At 38.7% G+C, this 20,439-nt stretch overlaps 1 protein-coding gene across 4 annotated transcripts in view; it reads left to right on the top strand.

The window, feature by feature from the left end:
• Positions 1-20,439, top strand: part of LOC128689304 (protein trapped in endoderm-1) — a 252,344-nt gene that overhangs the window by 329 nt on the left and 231,576 nt on the right. The window lies entirely within an intron of this gene.

Below are 20,439 nucleotides of genomic sequence, written 5' to 3' on the forward strand. Positions count from 1 at the left end.
AATTTGAAATATGAATTTCGAAATACTGAAATATTTCTTCAGATAATGAAAACAGATATTTACAGATAATAGGAAGTAATGTCGACACAGCATTGACGACTTAAGTTAGACATACATAAGTTTACTAAATTTGCAGTCTATATTATAGTTCTTACATTTTTTTATCAATGAATTTGACGTGAAATTTGCAAACCATCCTTATTTTAAATGTTACACATACATGTATTGCAACAAAACACTATTAGAACATTGTTCACGTCAGAGAGTCTGAGATAATCTATTTTTTTTTACGTTTGCATTTTCTTACAAGCTGTGCATGTGTGAAAATATAAACATTGCAATATGTGACTGTGGTCAACAAATATTTTTATTTCCATAACCCAGACCTCAAATTTCAAGACGTTTGATATATTATTTGCCCCAGTAATCTACATTTTATAAAAGCATTTACTATACTATATTCAGTGGCAGCTTGGTATCATTATATATGGTTACAATATGAAATTTATATAACACTGGAACATTGCCCTCTGAAGCCGTAAGCACAAATATAATTCAATATTAATGCTTGTAGCAGCTTAAGCTCAAGTTCTACTTCCAACATTCTTGTTAAATATCTATGAACGTTTTTCAGGGGGAGAGCCTTTGTATTATCTAAACATATGGAGGTAGTCATAATAATTTGTCTTTCTAAGCAGCAAATAGCATCAATAGATAACGTCATATGAATTTCTAATGTACTCCCAAGTATTCTTACTTTCAGTATTATCCACAAAGCGCTGTGTAATTTAGCCTATTATAATTATACTATAATATGGCAGAATTTGTTTAGCTTTTTACCCAATTGTTATAACTGTATCCAACTTCTTTACCAGTCATTATGTATATAGAGTAGCTCCTCAGGGAGCCTTGATGAAGGGCACTTAATCCCCTCCTTGGGTCAAATCTCATTATCTCCCATTCCCATTACTGTACGACTCCTAAGATGTTGTTCAGAATTACAAACCCGGAGGGTTAGTAATTCATGATAACCCTACAGGTTGAGCATGCCTCCCATTCCATACGCTATATGACCCCTTCGGATTTAACGCTTCCCGGTAAGTATAATTACTAATAACCAGTCTTTCAAAGCCCACGAATAAATTCGTTCTCGTAGTTATCATCTACAAAGTCACGTTAGCGTGAACTTAAGGTGGAGAAAACTTTCTCAGCGGGGTAAACTTAACGGTGGGAGAATATTTTTAGCTGTGAACTTAAAGCACACCTTTTTTTTCTTTAATGTGAGCTTACATTGCGGGATTATCATTCATGTGAGTTCTCAGCGCAAAACTTTTTTGTGTGTAATGTAAGCTTGTAATAAGATTCCCTTATAGTGGTCTACCTGCCTGGAGGGTATTCTGGGGATCAACGCCCCCTCGGCCCGGTCCACGACCAGGCCTCCCGGTGGATCAGGGGCTGATCAACCAGGCTATTACTGCTGGCCACACGTAGTCCAACGTACGAACTACAGCCTGGCTGATCCTGTACCGACTAAATATCTGTCCGGCTTTCCCTTGAAGGCAGTCAGGGACTGCCTTCAAGAGGCAATACAGGTCTTTTATTAGTGTTAGATTACAACATAGGTCTTCCAGTAATGCAGGGTACAACATAGGTCTTCCAGTAGTGTAGAGTACAACATAGGTCTTCCAGTAATGTAGGGTACAACATAGGTCTTCCAGTAATGCAGGGTACAACATAGGTCTTCCAGTAGTGTAGAGTACAACATAGGTCTTCCAGTAATGTAGGGTACAACATAGGTCTTCCAGTAATGCAGGGTACAACATAGGTCTTCCAGTAATGTAGGGTACAACATAGATCTTCCAGTAGTGTAGGGCACAACATAGGTCTTCCAGTAATGTAGGGTACAACATAGGTCTTCCAGTAGTGTAGAGTACAACATAGGTCATCCAGTAATGTAGGGTACAACATAGGTCTTCCAGTAATGCAGGGTACAACATAGGTCTTCCAGTAATGTAGGGTACAACATAGGTCTTCCAGTAGTGTAGAGTACAACATAGGTCATCCAGTAATGTAGGGTACAACATAGATCTTCCAGTAGTGTAGGGCACAACATAGGTCTTCCAGCAGTGTAGGGCACAACATAGGTCTTCCAGTAGTGTAGGGTACAACATAGGTCTTCCAGTAGTGTAGAGTACAACATAGGTCTTCCAGTAATGTAGGGTACAACATAGATCTTCCAGTAGTGTAGGGCACAACATAGGTCTTCCAGCAGTGTAGGGCACAACATAGGTCTTCCAGTAGTGTAGGGCACAACAGGTCTTCCAGTAGTGTAGGGTACAGCATAGGTCTTCCAGTAGTATAGGGCACAACATAGGTCTTCTAGTAGTGTAGGGTACAACATAGGTCTTCCAGTAATGTAGGGTACAACATAGGTCTTCCAGTAGCGTAGGGCACAACATAGGTCTTCCAGTAGTGTAGGGTTCAACATAGGTCTTCCAGTAGTGTAGGGCACAACATAGGTCTTCCAGTAGTGTAGGGTACAACATAGGTCTTCTAGTAGTGTAGGGCACAACATAGGTCTTCCAGTAGTGTAGGGTACAACATAGGTCTTCCGGTAATGTAGGGTACAACATAGGTCTTCTGGTAGTGTAGGGCACAACATAGGTCTTCCAGTGGTGTAGGGTACAACATAGGTCTTCCAGTAGTGTAGGGTACAACATAGGTCTTCCAGTAGTGTAGGGTACAACATAGGTCTTCCAGTGGTGTAGGGTACAACATAGGTCTTCTGGTAGTGTAGGGTACAACATAGGTCTTCCAGTAGTGTAGGGTGCAACATAGGTCTTCCAGTAGTGTAGGGCACAACATAAGTCTTCCAGTGGGGTAGGGTACAGCATAGGTCTTCTGGTAGTGTAGGGTACAACATAGGTCTTCCAGTAGTGTAGGGTACAACATAGGTCTTCTGGTAGTGTAAGGTACAACATAGGTCTTCCAGTAGTGTAGGGTACAACATAGGTCTTCCACTAGTGTTGGGCACAACATAGGTCTTCCAGTAGTGTAGGGCACAACATAGGTCTTCCAGTAGTGTAGGGTACAACATAGGTCTTCTGGTAGTGTAAGGTACAACATAGGTCTTCTGGTAGTGTAGGGTACAACATAGGTCTTCCAGTAGTGTAGGGCACAACATAGGTCTTCCAGTGGTGTAGGGTACAACATAGGTCTTCTGGTAGTGTAGGGTACAACATAGGTCTTCCAGTAGTGTAGGGTACAACATAGGTCTTCTGGTAGTGTAAGGTACAACATAGGCCTTCCAGTAGTGTAGGGTACAACATAGGTCTTCCAGTAGTGCTAGACAAAGGCGCGTGCCAATAGTGCTGGACTATAACTCAGGATTTCTAGTGGTGTCAGATTGTCACTAAAATCTTTAGGCAAATGATCGTCTCATCAACGTTCATAACGCATTACACTGTCATAAACTTTCAAAAATTATTTTTAAACGCTCATAAAGTTATAATTTCCAAAAGAGGTTTAATATGAGTTCGTAGATGACAGAAATCGCATTGTTTATATAAGCTAAGTCGGGTTATTGAAGTGACAAAAAAAGAAATACAACTACATCAAAGTCCTGATATGGCATATTGTATTTTTCATTTATCTGATATGCCAAAACTGCTCTAGTATATGATAAAGAAGTGGAGTATATGAAAAAGAAGTTAAATTTCCAACTTTAATTAACTCGAGAAATGGCGCAGAGAATTATAATTTTCCAAGAAAAACTTAAACCGTGTACAGAGACTGGCACGAATGAAAATTTCCATAAAATATCCAGAAGTGAGTCAAGAAACGGAACCGCCAATCATGCCAAGTTGTTCCAGTGTCTCGTGCTTGGCTTTTCCTTGCTTGGAATATTATGCTCCTCATTATTTATACATGTAGCTTGTTCTGGCACCGTCTCTGTAATTGATTTCATGTTGCAGGCGTCGGAGATGGCGGTGAGTCGTTTTGCATATGTTTGGTATTGAGATTGATGGTAGGGTGAGAAGGGTGGAGATTGATAGGATGTCAGTCTGATTGCTTGCTACTTTGCTAAATTTGCTTGTAATGTTTCCAGTCATTGTTGCTGTCCGTGTTATACAAGACTAGATTGTGGAGGACTGCGATAGAAGGGATGCTGGTGACTGATTAATTGCGGTTGACTGAAGATTGCTTGGGGTTGCAGCCAGACATGTGCGTGCTGCATATTCCATGAATTACGTTATTTTTAGTCTTGGTTGAATGAAGGATTCGTACCCGAATTAGGATTTAGCTAAAACTTGTTAGTGGATTAGGCTTATAAACATCGACCTGATTGTTACTTTGAATGTTTCGTGGATTTGGTGTATATCAAAATCATATATGCATTAATATCCGAATATTATTTGTTTATTCCTTAGATAAATCTACTATAGTTGGGCTGGACTCATACATACATTATATATATATTTTTTTTTTCAACAAGTCGGCCGTCTCCCACCGAGGCAGGGTGACCCAAAAAAGAAAGAAAATCCCCAAAAAAAAATACTTTCATCATCATTCAACACTTTCACCACACTCACACATTATCACTGTTTTTGTAGAGGTGCTCAGAATACAACAGTTTAGAAGCATATACGTATAAAGATACACAACATATCCCTCCAAACTGCCAATATATATATATATATATATATATATATATATATATATATATATATATATATATATATATATATATATATATATATATATATATATATATATATATATATATATATGTATATATATATATATATATATATATATATATATATATATATAATATTATCCCCCCCTCCATCCTCTGTCGTGCTGTCTTTGCTTACCTATCTGCAAAAATAGGTACTTGTGTTTTAGCCGACTGTCATAGGACGTGTCAATGGGAAGGTGTGTTAGAAAGCTTCAGTCTTGCTGGAGTGTCATAGTCTGTGTGATATAACACCCCAGTCAAGTGCTCGGCAAAAGGTATCCTTGTACCTAATGATGTTAATTAACAAGCTCTCTCTCTCTCTCTCTCTCTTTAAACAGGATTTTACGAGGTTAGGTTAAAGATTCCTAACTTTATATACAAGCTAAGAGATGTTACCTACGAACATCAGCTCATTTGAAAGCCTTTTTTTATTGTTATGTAACATACAAATATGGAACAGGATGAAGTTGGAGCCATCAGTGGGCCAGCAGTTTCATTTGACCAACTGACTTAATTTAGTTGATTTCATTATGCTGTACGAACGTGTTCCAGACTCGAGTCATCCTAGGAATAAGTGTTTCTCTCTCTCTCTCTCTCTCTCTCTCTCTCTCTCTCTCTCTCTCTCTCTCTCTCTCTTTATATTTTTTTACACAGGGTTTGACAAGGTTAAGGATCCCTAGCTTTATTGACAAGCTATTTACAGGTTAAGGATTCCTAACTTTATTGGCAAGCTAAGAGCTGTTACCTACATCAGCTCATTTGAAAGCATTTTTATTGTTATGAGACACACAAGTAGGGAACAGGATGAAGTTGGAGCCATCTGTGGGCCAGCATTTTCATTTGATCAACTGACTATCTCGTTGACATCATTATGCTGTACGAATATGTTCCATACTCGAGTCATCCTGGGTATATAGGATCTCAGATGGAGTGATATTCTGGAGAAGGGTACACCAGAGTGAAGTTGCTGCTTTCTGCCCGTTTTGTGGCATAAAAGCTTGTTTCACGCTGTCCTCGAAGTGGATCCAAGTGTGGTACTTTGACAATATTGGCCTTGTACATAACAGTAAGGCCACCCACATCCCTCCTATGTTGAAGGATCTGCTGAAATGACAGATCTATCCAGGATGGGTCCAGGCGAGAGATGAGACGTCTTGCTCTGTTCTCTACTCTGTCAAGCAGTCGCAGATGAGAGGGGGGGGGGCAGGCAAACCAAGAAAGTGGAGCATACTCAAGGTGTGAGCGTACTTGTGCCTCGTACAGGATCTTGCAACCCCTACTGTCAAGCAGATGCGAGATACGGCGAAGTGCTGTAAGCTTCCTGGCTCTCTCTCTCTCTCTCTCTCTCCGAAAACTTGTGCAGAGGATATTCAACATTCTTCAGAATTTTGCCTTGTCAGGAGACTCGTTCGTATGGGGCGGTGGTTGCACTGTCATTTACTTCCATTTTCATGGTAATCGAAAATATGAAAATGAAATTGTAATGATTTACCAGACGCGCACACACGGAGGCATACCCGCCACACCGAAGACCAGTACTGGAGTACGCTGCGCCACAGTACAACCTTCATGCATATCATCAAGCATACAAACAAAACTGACCCTTCCAGGGAGGTGCCTTGACGTGCCGGTGAAGGCCTCTTGATCCAGGGAGTTGGAGCACTTTATTAAGGATCAAATCCAGTGCTTCTTATCTATTACAGAAAGTCTGATCCAAATATTGAATCTGAGAATTTCCAACAACAGGAATGTCCTTGTTCTTACAAGGTGAGTCAGTTGTCATACCTGTCTACTTATCCACAACTTCACACTCGTCCTGTAGAAGAGCAAAGCAACGTCTGTTCTCTTACCCTGCTTCAACCTTCCTCTATTTCATCCTCCCACTTTTGGAAACCACTTTACATTCGTTATATCCTACATGTTTCCCTTCATTTCTTTCATCCTCTTCACATTTCTTATTACACTTAGCATCCTTCTTATCCCAATAATTATTATTATTATTACTACTATTATTATTATAATCAAAACCAAACGCTAACCCCACCAGGGTCATAAGTTTATCCTATTAATATTTTAATTTCTCATTCTCCTCTTTAAGAACTAAAACCTCATCCTTAAGAGCTAGAACAACATCTTCTGCAAACCATACCACGGGCGGGGATAGAACCCGCGATCAGAGAGTCTCAAAACTCCAGACCGTCGCGTTAGCCACTGGACCAGCTAGCCATAATAAGATTCGTCTGTAAAAAAACTTGCATTTGTGGTCACAGTGGTGCTTATGCTAGCCTTCCTATGGTGTAGAAATATACCTAGTTGGACGAATCTTATTGTGGCTAGCTGGTCCAGTGGCTAACGCGACGGTCTGGAGTTTTAAGCTTAAACTCTCTGATCGCGGGTTCTATCCCCACCCGTGGTATGGTTTGTTTGCAATCATGTCATTACGATTTCGTGAGTCACCTTCTGCAAGTTTTAATATGGCTTCTAGAGCTCTACAAGGCTACTGAAACGTATACTCAATCTATTGTGGTTCTTGCATGTAGCAGGCCCAACGCTTGTGAGCTTCGTGGCTCAGTGGCACAGCGTTGGAACACCTGCTACATACATGGACCATGGATTTAGTCCTCGACTCGGCTGGTGCAAATTTTACATGTTAGTGCGGCCGTGCTGTCCACCATTACCTTGGTTACCCAAGTCATGGCATATTAAATGAGGCTTTTGGCACAGGACAGATAATAGACGTGGCCCCAAACACACACTGTTTATCCTGCCACTTAAATTTGTTTTTCATATCACATTAGATTTGAAAGAGGAAAGTCACTACTTTATTTATTTGGTAAATTAGTGTATCTTTCTAATTCTAGAATAAAAAATTTTGCTCTTCTGTCATTTCACAGTCATTCTGGGTTTTCCCGTCACGTCAACCTTTTTGATCTCCAGTCTTTCAAGAAGTGTCTCTAGTGTTTTCTTTCGGACAATACTTGTTATCTTATTCTTTTTAACAAGCACATCATCAGCGAGTTATTTCTTGTATTGGCATAGTCTATTTAGAAACATCAACATCAGTATAATAAATAACGTAATAATAGTGATAGTGGCGATGGAACGTTTTGACGTACGTACTGAGAAATGCATCACAATTTTACGGCCCTCTTCTCTCCCAGGATGCTCTGAGGAAAGTGTTTACACTGCCTGACCTTCACCTCGATCTCAGCCATTTAATCATGAGGTTGTACCTGTTAAATCATTCTATATCTATATGGCATAAACAAACCTCACATCAGAAAAAATAAACAGGAGGAGCACTGTATATTTCGGCCTCACAATACGGCCCTATTCAGTACATTTATCATAGCAGAGCAAGCCTTTATTTAGACTACGTTTTGCTCAAAGTTTTTTTTTTTTTCACTTTTTAGCAAAACGTGTAAATTTTTGATTAATGTATTTGGTGTCATTGTCTTCCATCCTTTATGTTTTATTTTCTCCGTATAATTTCGTTTGTGCCATTATTCAGTTTACTGCAGTTTTGCGTTTGGTTGCCTCTGAATATATATAGCCAGAAGCCTGCCAAAATTCGGGTTAGAAATATCGAAGTTATAGATAACGTTTCTAATGAGGTTTCCACCTTAGAGATTGATGTCAATAAGAAAATAAATAGTTTACCGCAGGGTGGAAATTTGAGTTTAGTACAAGTAATTGGCTGTCAACTAACAACAGCAAGGCCAAGGAGAGCGAGGCTATACAAGAGGCTTTGGGGTGGGATGAGCCCATTGAAGAATGGGGTTAAGGCTAGCTAACTGCACATTCCATCTGTAGCCAGGAAATGTCAGTGCAGCTGAGCGTAATGATGTATATCTCCTTGAGGGACCCTAAGGATCATTCTCGCCTTGCCAACGGGCTCCTTCAGCGACACTCCTGTTGTCAGCGGACGCCTCCCTTGATGCTTCTCTTGTCCAAGGACTAGGAGGTTCTCGCCTTCATGTTTCTGATGGATTGACTGACTCTCCACCCAGCTCAAGGACGGCGGGCAAGCCACATCCTTCAAGAGTAAATGATCCGACATATTTGAAAAGTCTGTACCTGGATTCCTTATCAGCACGAACAAAATTGACTACACAAAGAACTTGCACATAGGGGAGAGGAATTTACGACAACGTTACGGTCCGACTTGCGTCATTTGCAGTCACCAAAACTAACATTTAAGTCGTAAGTAAAAAAGATGCAGAATAAGTCATTAGTAAAAGAAAAATGCAGAATATGCGTTGGTTAGTATGCGACTTTGCTCTAAAATCCGAAAATATTTTCAGGCCATGAAATGTGATGAGGGATCGTTCATGTGATGGATGGTGATCATTATTATACATTTTCTAGACAGTTTTGCAGCGTCAACATAAGGTAATGGATTTTGCATAACTCCCTTCAACAAGGATACGTTGATTCCGGTGATGGGCTCTTTATCTGAGGAATTGAAGCTGTCCTCTCCCTTCTTGGATCAAACATGATTACTAAATATTCCTGGCGCTGTATGATCCCTACGGGTTTATCACTTCATAAATAACAATATTAATGACTACATGCCAACAATAAATGTGTATATATATATATATATATATATATATATATATATATATATATATATATATATATATATATATATATATATATATATATATATATATATATATATATATATATATATATATATATATATATATATATATATATATATATATATATATATATATATATATATATATATATATATATATATATATATATATATATATATATATATATATATATATATATATATATATATATATATATATATATATATATATATATATATATATATATATATATATATATATATATATATATATATATATATATATATATATATATATATATATATATATATATATATATATATATATATATATATATATATATATATATATATATATATATATATATATATATATATATATATATATAGGTAGTAGGTTGGTAGACAGCAACCACCCAGGGAAGTACTACCGTCCTGCCAGATGACTGTGAAACAGAAACCTGTAACTGTTTTGCATGATGGTAGGATTGCTGGTTTCTTTTTCTGTCTCATAAACACGCTAGATAACAGGGATATCTTGCTACTCCTACTTACACTTTGGTCACACTTCACAGACACGCACATGCATATATATATACATACATCTAGGTTTTTCTCCTTTTTCTAAATAGCTCTTGTTCCTCTTTATTTCTTCTATTGTCCATGGGGAAGTGGAAAAGAATCTTTCCTCCGTAAGCCATGCGTGTCGTATGAGGCGACTAAAATGCCGGGAGCAATGGGCTAGTAACCCCTTCTCCTGTAGACATTTACTAAAAAAGAGAAGAAGAAAAACTTTATAAAACTGGGATGCTTAAATGTGCGTGGATGTAGTGCGGATGACAAGAAACAGATGATTGCTGATGTTATGAATGAAAAGAAGTTGGATGTCCTGGCCCTAAGCGAAACAAAGCTGAAGGGGGTAGGGGAGTTTCGGTGGGGGGAAATAAATGGGATTAAATCTGGAGTATCTGAGAGAGTTAGAGCAAAGGAAGGGGTAGCAGTAATGTTGAATGATCAGTTATGGAAGGAGAAAAGAGAATATGAATGTGTAAATTCAAGAATTATGTGGATTAAAGTAAAGGTTGGATGCGAGAAGTGGGTCATAATAAGCGTGTATGCACCTGGAGAAGAGAGGAATGCAGAGGAGAGAGAGAGATTTTGGGAGATGTTAAGTGAATGTATAGGAGCCTTTGAACCAAGTGAGAGAGTAATTGTGGTAGGGGACCTGAATGCTAAAGTAGGAGAAACTTTTAGAGAGGGTGTGGTAGGTAAGTTTGGGGTGCCAGGTGTAAATGATAATGGGAGCCCTTTGATTGAACTTTGTATAGAAAGGGGTTTAGTTATAGGTAATACATATTTTAAGAAAAAGAGGATAAATAAGTATACAAGATATGATGTAGGGCGAAATGACAGTAGTTTGTTGGATTATGTATTGGTAGATAAAAGACTGTTGAGTAGACTTCAGGATGTACATGTTTATAGAGGGGCCACAGATATATCAGATCACTTTCTAGTTGTAGCTACACTGAGAGTAAAAGGTAGATGGGATACAAGGAGAATAGAAGCATCAGGGAAGAGAGAGGTGAAGGTTTATAAACTAAAAGAGGAGGCAGTTAGGGTAAGATATAAACAGCTATTGGAGGATAGATGGGCTAATGAGAGCATAGGCAATGGGGTCGAAGAGGTATGGGGTAGGTTTAAAAATGTAGTGTTAGAGTGTTCAGCAGAAGTTTGTGGTTACAGGAAAGTGGGTGCGGGAGGGAAGAGGAGCGATTGGTGGAATGATGATGTGAAGAGAGTAGTAAGGGAGAAAAAGTTAGCATATGAGAAGTTTTTACAAAGTAGAAGTGATGCAAGGAGGGAAGAGTATATGGAGAAAAAGAGAGAGGTTAAGAGAGTGGTGAAGCAATGTAAAAAGAGAGCAAATGAGAGAGTGGGTGAGATGTTATCAACAAATTTTGTTGAAAATAAGAAAAAGTTTTGGAGTGAGATTAACAAGTTAAGAAAGCCTAGAGAACAAATGGATTTGTCAGTTAAAAATAGGAGAGGAGAGTTATTAAATGGAGAGTTAGAGGTATTGGGAAGATGGAGGGAATATTTTGAGGAATTGTTAAATGTTGATGAAGATAGGGAAGCTGTGATTTCGTGTATAGGGCAAGGAGGAACAACATCTTGTAGGAGTGAGGAAGAGCCAGTTGTGAGTGTGGGGGAAGTTCGTGAGGCAGTAGGTAAAATGAAAGGGGGTAAGGCAGCCGGGATTGATGGGATAAAGATAGAAATGTTAAAAGCAGGTGGGGATATAGTTTTGGAGTGGTTGGTGCAATTATTTAATAAATGTATGGAAGAGGGTAAGGTACCTAGGGATTGGCAGAGAGCATGCATAGTTCCTTTGTATAAAGGCAAAGGGGATAAAAGAGAGTGCAAAAATTATAGGGGGATAAGTCTGTTGAGTATACCTGGCAAAGTGTATGGTAGAGTTATTATTGAAAGAATTAAGAGTAAGACGGAGAATAGGATAGCAGATGAACAAGGAGGCTTTAGGAAAGGTAGGGGGTGTGTGGACCAGGTGTTTACAGTGAAACATATAAGTGAACAGTATTTAGATAAGGCTAAAGAGGTCTTTGTGGCATTTATGGATTTGGAAAAGGCGTATGACAGGGTGGATAGGGGGGCAATGTGGCAGATGTTGCAGGTGTATGGTGTAGGAGGTAGGTTACTGAAAGCAGTGAAGAGTTTTTACGAGGATAGTGAGGCTCAAGTTAGAGTATGTAGGAAAGAGGGAAATTATTTCCCAGTAAAAGTAGGCCTTAGACAAGGATGTGTGATGTCACCGTGGTTGTTTAATATATTTATAGATGGGGTTGTAAGAGAAGTAAATGCGAGGGTCTTGGCAAGAGGCGTGGAGTTAAAAGATAAAGAATCACACATAAAGTGGGAGTTGTCACAGTTGCTCTTTGCTGATGACACTGTGCTCTTGGGAGATTCTGAAGAGAAGTTGCAGAGATTGGTGGATGAATTTGGTAGGGTGTGCAAAAGAAGAAAATTGAAAGTGAATACAGGAAAGAGTAAGGTTATGAGGATAACAAAAAGATTAGGTGATGAAAGATTGGATATCAGATTGGAGGGAGAGAGTATGGAGGAGGTGAATGTATTCAGATATTTGGGAGTGGACGTGTCAGCGGATGGGTCTATGAAAGATGAGGTGAATCATAGAATTGATGAGGGGAAAAGGGTGAGTGGTGCACTTAGGAGTCTGTGGAGACAAAGAACTTTGTCCTTGGAGGCAAAGAGGGGAATGTATGAGAGTATAGTTTTACCAACGCTCTTATATGGGTGTGAAGCATGGGTGATGAATGTTGCAGCGAGGAGAAGGCTGGAGGCAGTGGAGATGTCATGTCTGAGAGCAATGTGTGGTGTGAATATAATGCAGAGAATTCGTAGTTTGGAAGTTAGGAGGAGGTGCGGGATTACCAAAACTGTTGTCCAGAGGGCTGAGGAAGGGTTGTTGAGGTGGTTCGGACATGTGGAGAGAATGGAGCGAAACAGAATAACTTCAAGAGTGTATCAGTCTGTAGTGGAAGGAAGGCGGGGTAGGGGTCGGCCTAGGAAAGGTTGGAGGGAGGGGGTAAAGGAGGTTTTGTGTGCGAGGGGCTTGGACTTCCAGCAGGCATGCGTGAGCGTGTTTGATAGGAGTGAATGGAGACAAATGGTTTTTAATACTTGACGTGCTGTTGGAGTGTGAGCAAAGTAACATTTATGAAGGGGTTCAGGGAAACCGGCAGGCCGGACTTGAGTCCTGGAGATGGGAAGTACAGTGCCTGCACTCTGAAGGAGGGGTGTTAATGTTGCAGTTTAAAAACTGTAGTGTAAAGCACCCTTCTGGCAAGACAGTGATGGAGTGAATGATGGTGAAAGTTTTTCTTTTTCGGGCCACCCTGCCTTGGTGGGACACAAGGGCGGCTTGCAACAAACCTCAAACACCATAGTAAAACTACCAAATTCGTGCTCAATAGCCGATACTAGCTTTTGCAACCCTTTAATGGTCTGGCAACATCAGTGTTGGTATCCCCACGCACTATTTGCGTTGGAGGGTGAGTGGAGGTGCGAGATCAGTACTTTACGACCAAGAAAGCCGAATGACAACTACGCAGCTACAGTAACTTAAATAACATGACACATTTAATGAACCTGACCTATGTTAAATGTGTAACAAAATTGGCACCTCCACCACAATACAAATAAATTACCTAACTTTTGCTTAAATATTCAAATAACTTAAAAGTGCCATTGCCGTAGAGCTGTGTCTTTGTGCGTTTTCGGGCTGAAGTGCTTGCGATGTGCGTTTGCGTCGCCTTTGCTGTAAAGTGTCCCTGAACCGTATCCAGTCATTGCAAGTTGTTGTGCTTCCGGCAAGTTGCAGTCAGCACCCGCAGAGTCCCTGTTGTCTTTTGTCGTCTTCGTTATTGTTTATCCAGGCTTAGCAGTTGGGTCTAGTCCTGACTCTTCTCTCTTCGACTCAAGACATTCCTCTCACCGTCTATTCTTCGCACTGTCCCCACTTGCCCCTCGCCCCTCGTGGGTCCTTACCTGTGAGTCCTTGATTGATTGTAACAAAAATCGTAGCACACCTTTTAGTTATTTAATTGTTAATAAAGTTAAACGCAATAACGATTTTTTTTGGTGAAAGTCAGTGCTGCAGATATCAGTGTGTTCAATTATTTATGTATATATATACAGCTCTTCACTTTTCACATGTATGAGCAAGTATGTGCATGAGAACTCTTTGAAACCTTTCCACAGGCAGCTTATGCTGTCTGTAAAAATGATTCAGTAAGATATTACTCTCAGTCGCTCTGATCCAATGACGCCATTAAATTTATGCGAAGAGAATATTATGGGGACAAAAATTAGAGCCAACTCGTGGGATTGTGATGTAGAGGCAAGCAAAAAGCCATTATCTCAGGCAGCTGACTATATAGTTTGTCAGTTACTGTCAGGATGCAAGACACCGCACCAAGGGGAAATATTCGGAAAGCTGTATATTTCTCAGTGTATTTACACAATATATATATATATATATATATATATATATATATATATATGTCGTGCCGAATAAGCAGAACTTGTGATCCATACCCCCGGCCGGGATTGAACCCGCGGTCATAGAGTCTCAAAACTCCAGCCCGTCGCGCTAGCCACTGGAGTTTTGAGACTCTATGACCGCGGGTTCAATCCCGGCCGGGGGTATGGTTTATTTGCAATCGTGTCATTACGATTTCTTAAGTCAGAACTTGTGATCTTGGCTTAAATAACAACGCTCATCTTGCCATATAGGACAAGTGAAAATTTGTGTATGCAATAACTTCGCCAAAATCATTCTAAATCTAACGAAAAAAATGTATTTGATTGTATTTGTTTAGTATTAAATTATTTTAAACGTATTTAAAATATATTTAGTTGGGTTAGGCTAAAATAAATTGCTTTTGTTATAATAAGGTTAGGTAAGTTTTTTAATATTCTTTTGGTGCAAAATTAAAAAAATTTACATTAACATTAATGAAAAAAATATATCTTTGAACGTATAAAAGAAAATTTCAGAAAGGACTTAATTTTAAATGAGTTTTTGCTAATTGACCAGTTTTACATATTCGGCACGACATATATATATATATATATATAATATATATATAATAATAATATATATATAATATATATATATATATATATAATATATATATATAATATAGGGGGTGGTAGGAGAAAATTCTCAAACAGCTTCAGGGAGAATCTTGAGTTTTCCCAGAAGCAAGTTTATTCTTTTCTCTGAGGATGAGGGTCCCCATAACAGTTCTAGAGGTGGTACCTCCCTATATTTATATATATATATATATATATATATATATATATATATATATATATATATATATATATATATATATATATATATATATATATAAAAATATATATATATATATATATATACATATATGAGTACAATATTGTTGATTGGTGCGGAATAGGTGATATGCGTACATATAGGCCTTATGAGGTAAAGAGGAGACATGAGGTCATAAAAATCATGGAAGAATAGCTGAAGGAGATTTCTTAGTATCTGCAACAGGGATAACAAGAAGTCACGGTTCTACGGTTAGGAAAAAGTGAAGCTGAAGGTTTATCAAAAAATTTTTCTCTCGCATTCAGAATGGCTGACCAGAGGAGCGATTTCAAAGTGGTAGTGTTATAACCACAGTTCGGCAGTTCCCTGTGGCACATCACTGCAGCGGAGTACTGCTGGCTCTGCTGCAGTGATGTGCCCTGGGGAGTTATTCTTTATCTGTCCGTATGGCTCGTTTTCAAGGTTTCTCCTGGTTTTGTTTTTCAAAGTGCATTGAATTTTAAAAGATGCCTCTCAACTGCACGCACGTCACTAAGACTGCATATGATTAGTAAACTAACATTCAACAATACTTTTATTTCTAATATGGATTAAAATAAATAATGTCTATATTATAAGTCTTGGTGTACATACCCTGGCTAAACGTTTTATATTGGATACTGTATTTATGGCCCTTCAAGGGGACCTTGATCGTGATGAGCTCTGAATCCATGTACTTGGAGATTCTTCCTCAGAGCAAACCTCTCCATTCCCAGGTGATGTAGAACCTTTACAATCGTGAAGCTTCTTATGATGATGGGAGTACATGATTTAAACAAAAATATCGCGATTACTGATACGTTATGATGTAAATATAAGCTGGTATTCCTACCACATAACCCTTGTGGGTTTAGAGCTTAGTTTTGATTATAATAATCCTACCACATAATATTAATCTTAAGTTCCTGGATTAGTCTGTGAAAACCTACAGCATAATGCTAAGTATATTTACTGTCAGTCTTACAGTTTAGTTACTACTGTCTTCCTCTCTACCATAATATTATGATAGCGTGTTTTAAATTTAAAGGTTCCGTGGTGTGTACGAGGGAATGATAGGTTGCTAGTCTATAATACCCCATCATGTACGCTTCCATATTCTTAGAATTATTGTGCAGTGTTTCAAACGTCACTAATGCCTAGTATTATTAGCTACTTAGGTAATTAAATGTTAAATATGAGAATGCATGCTACAACGAAAATTCTACCAAAGATACAATCTACAGAGAATTAACAGTGACAGCAGACTTTTGGGAAACTGGAAGACTTTCCAGGGTGGCGAGGCTTCCTTGCCGGTACTGTTGATATAGGATTTCGCATTAATGGCTACTGTACCTAATCCATCGCTTGTGGAGGTTTTTGAACCAAGGAATTGGAGCTACCCTCCAATTTTATCTAATGTTATTACCTCCCCTTCTCTAGGAGCTGTGACCCCAACAGGTTTAGTGGTTCTCCACGTTAATAATAATAATTAGCTGATCCCTGATCTATCATCTATTCTAAGTCCTAATTACCTCATCGTTAACACAGTGTTATTATCTTGGTGTCGTTGCCCAGTACATTTGACGGCATTGACCTTGGCAATACGTATGTGGGTTGTCATACTTCATTATTATTATATTTATAGGGAAGCGCTAAATCCGTAGGTCATACAGTTTAAGGTAATAAAATACAATTAGGTAGCTCAAATTCCATGGCTCACGATCCCTTCACCAGCATCAAGGCGCGACAGTTCCCTGTTGAAAAGGTCGTATTTCATATTCATTTATGTAAACTTTCCACTGTAACCCGCATATTATATTAATAACATTTTATATGAGGGTACGTTTATAAGGACCATTGCTACACCACACATTTCAGACACTGAGGCAATCAAGGTTGTCAAGGCAACTCTGGTGTGCATGGTACTAATATGTCAGACCAAAAATTATCAATGTAATTCTGATATACATGGCACTAGTATGTCAAACTGAAGGTGTGTTATATGGCTTGGTAATGTATTTTGAATTTTATGTGACCTTCTGTATCCATATTGAAATAATTGTTCATTACAGAATAAAATAGTAACCTTTCGGCAAGTTTATCAGGAGATCCGAAGCAAATGTTATCAGTGTAGCTGTCAGATATGTGTTAAATCACTAGGCTTGCAGATAGGAAGATAAGCAACCTGTCTCACACCGCAATACTCTTTTTCTTGTGAGAGACACAGACACAATTGCGGTTATATCGGTAAGTTTTTTGTTTTATCCTTCTCCAGCTCGAATTTGACAGCAATCCATGCGCACCACCTTGAACGACCACACCACCATCACCTCCACCTTGAACGACCACACAACCATCACCTCCACCTTGAACGACCACACTTCACCATCAGCACCACCATGAACGACCACACATCACCATCAGCACCACCATGAACGACCACACTTCATCAACACCATGAAAGTGTACACACTACACATTATTATAATTATAATCATGGGGGACAGCTAAACCCGTACGGATTATACAGCGCCTGTGGGGGGTGGAAGGTTGAATTCAGGCTCAATTCAGAGAACTGGAGCACAAATCCAATTCCCTAGATCAAGAGCCCGTCGCCAGCGTCAAGGTGAGGGGAAATCTACACAGATGCTCACCACCTTGGCCCAGACGTTGCTATGGTGACCATTGTGTAAACATTCAAGATAATGGTATTAGTTTTATAATTACAGTAATTGTTATTACAGCTTTTGTCGTTATTATAATTAAAAAAGGTACTATTTTTTATAATAATTTGTAGTAGTAGTTGTAGGCATAGTAGTATTAGATGTAGTAGTAGCTGAAACAATAGTAGCAGTTAGTAGTAACTATAGTATTAGCTATTTTTAGCGATTATAATTATTATATGGGTAGTATTAGTATCATTACTTTTATAATTTGTGGTATAAGCTCATAATTTTTTTCTTAATTCTAAAATAACCATAGCAGATATAAAAATAACGACTTTTGAAAGTCATTATATTGTCAGGTAATATATATACAGACGAGAGTTAATTATCGAGTTTTCAGAGTAATATTATTCATTAATCAACTCATCCATAAGTAACTGAATGTGTTATTATTCATAATTACTCGCACTAGATTATGTTCAAATTTTATACGCCCCTGGGAATGGGAGACAGTGAAATTCAAATATGGGGTAAGGGGGTCAGCTCCAATTTCTTGTATCAAGAGCTTTTCCCCGGTGTGAAGGGACGATGAAGATAATGGAAATTATAAGACGCAGGTGGGAGGCATCCCGCCTTATCTCTCTCCACTGAGCACCACACACACAACAAGCCTACACACCGTGCTCAGGCATCGTCACTTAGGAAGCACTTGATAGCACTTTAAAGTTGAGGGAAGCTTTATATATAGTTGTGAATTAATTAAATAATGTAGGTTGACACCTGAGTTAAATCAAACATTTCTTACACAAAGAATAAAAAAGGCATAATGCCGTGACTGGAACAATACACAAATAGTGTGACTTCGTAAATGGTCCAAGTCGGACCGGAACGTCGTTGTAAGCGTTTCTATGTGCGGGTTGAGTATTTATTAGACAAGTTCCATGGCCATGGAGTGGAACTTGCTAGACATGCACCATGTATCATACTGGCAACCGTGTTGTCCTCATGACCTTGGTTTTATGTTACTCATCAGTTTCTCAGCGCTCTGAACGACAAGGCATTTATTTCTAATTGGTCTAAAAGCGAATTAAATTAGTTTAGATTACATTACGTTAACGTTAATTAAGTTTAGCAGATGGTAACAACACCACATATAAGCAGGAAGGAAGTAACGGAGGCAAGGTCAACGTGATACATCTTAGTGGTCTAATTCGCTGGAAACCAAACACACACTATGTACGGTGTGAGGACGGACAAGAGGAATGGGGAGAGAAACAGTGGTATTTGTGTCAAGAGTGGACTGAGGTTCAGCTCCTGACTGAGCTCTTGGTGTTGGGAGACAAGTGTTACCCATGACACTTGTCTCCCAACACCAGAAGCTAGAAGTGACTGAACATTGATGTAATAAGAAAGTGTCCTATAACTGCAGAATAACTTCAATGTATCGAACCTTCTTACCTCATAGTCCCTTAGGCCCTGTATGATCCCTGAGTGTGCTTAGCACTTCCTCTTGAATATAATAACACTAGTTTCGTCACAATTACCATAACATTAAAGAGAATGAGAAATATTAAAAAAGAGTGTAATTATAACTTCTAAGCAACTTATGCATCCGATCCAGTGAACTGGGTTACATATTGAACAAGAGTACTGGCAGCAGCGAGAACCCGTCGAATAGTGACTAATATGCGAGGCTTCCACGAAATATACTGACTATCACAGCCTCTTTACGTAAGAGGCTTTCGCCGAACTCACCTTAAATGGAAAACATTCCCTTGCCGACTTTTACCGCGCAAACAAATTAAGACTAAAACGAGGTGCAGCATGCAATGGGCAACATGGCGAGCGCGTAGGTTTACAGGCAGGAATGTTTTGTTCCTTACCAGAAACTTCAAGATTTCTGATGCCAGTTGAAGAAAACAAATTTCGGAAAGCAAGCTTTTGTTGGGATCTCTGGACGAAACGTTGTCCCAATAAAACCTGCAACGTGTCTTTTGTACATTAACGGCAGTACGCTGTTTGGATCCGCCTCCTGATGCAGCTGTCTCACTGGAGATTTTGGTCATCCTGACCCATATTAGTTCACCGGACCTTATGGTCAGTTAACTAAGGCCTTTTGTTACTTAATTGCTTCACCACGTACAACAATATTACTACATAAAAGCTCGTGTGCGGGGATGGTAATTCATAGAGTTAAAGAGTGTCAAGATATTCGTAATATGGGTAGGTTAGTGACATGTATACCTTTAACTAGGGTTTGCATGAATTTAGCTAACCTGGCTCTATGTGGGATACCTTTCTTGGCTGGATTTTATTCTAAAGATTTAATTTTAGAAGTTGCATTTATAAGGGAAGTTAATATTTTTAGATTTTTTTTATATGTTTTGAGTACTGGCTTAACAGTATGTTATACATTTCGATTAATTTACTATAGAATAAGAAGGCTTTCTAATATAAGGTCTGTAATAATTGTCAGGGAAAACCATAGAAAAATGTTAAAAGGAATAATGAC

Source organism: Cherax quadricarinatus, chromosome 18 (genome assembly GCF_038502225.1).
Source record: "Cherax quadricarinatus isolate ZL_2023a chromosome 18, ASM3850222v1, whole genome shotgun sequence".
Classification (NCBI taxonomy): Eukaryota; Metazoa; Arthropoda; class Malacostraca; order Decapoda; family Parastacidae; genus Cherax; species Cherax quadricarinatus.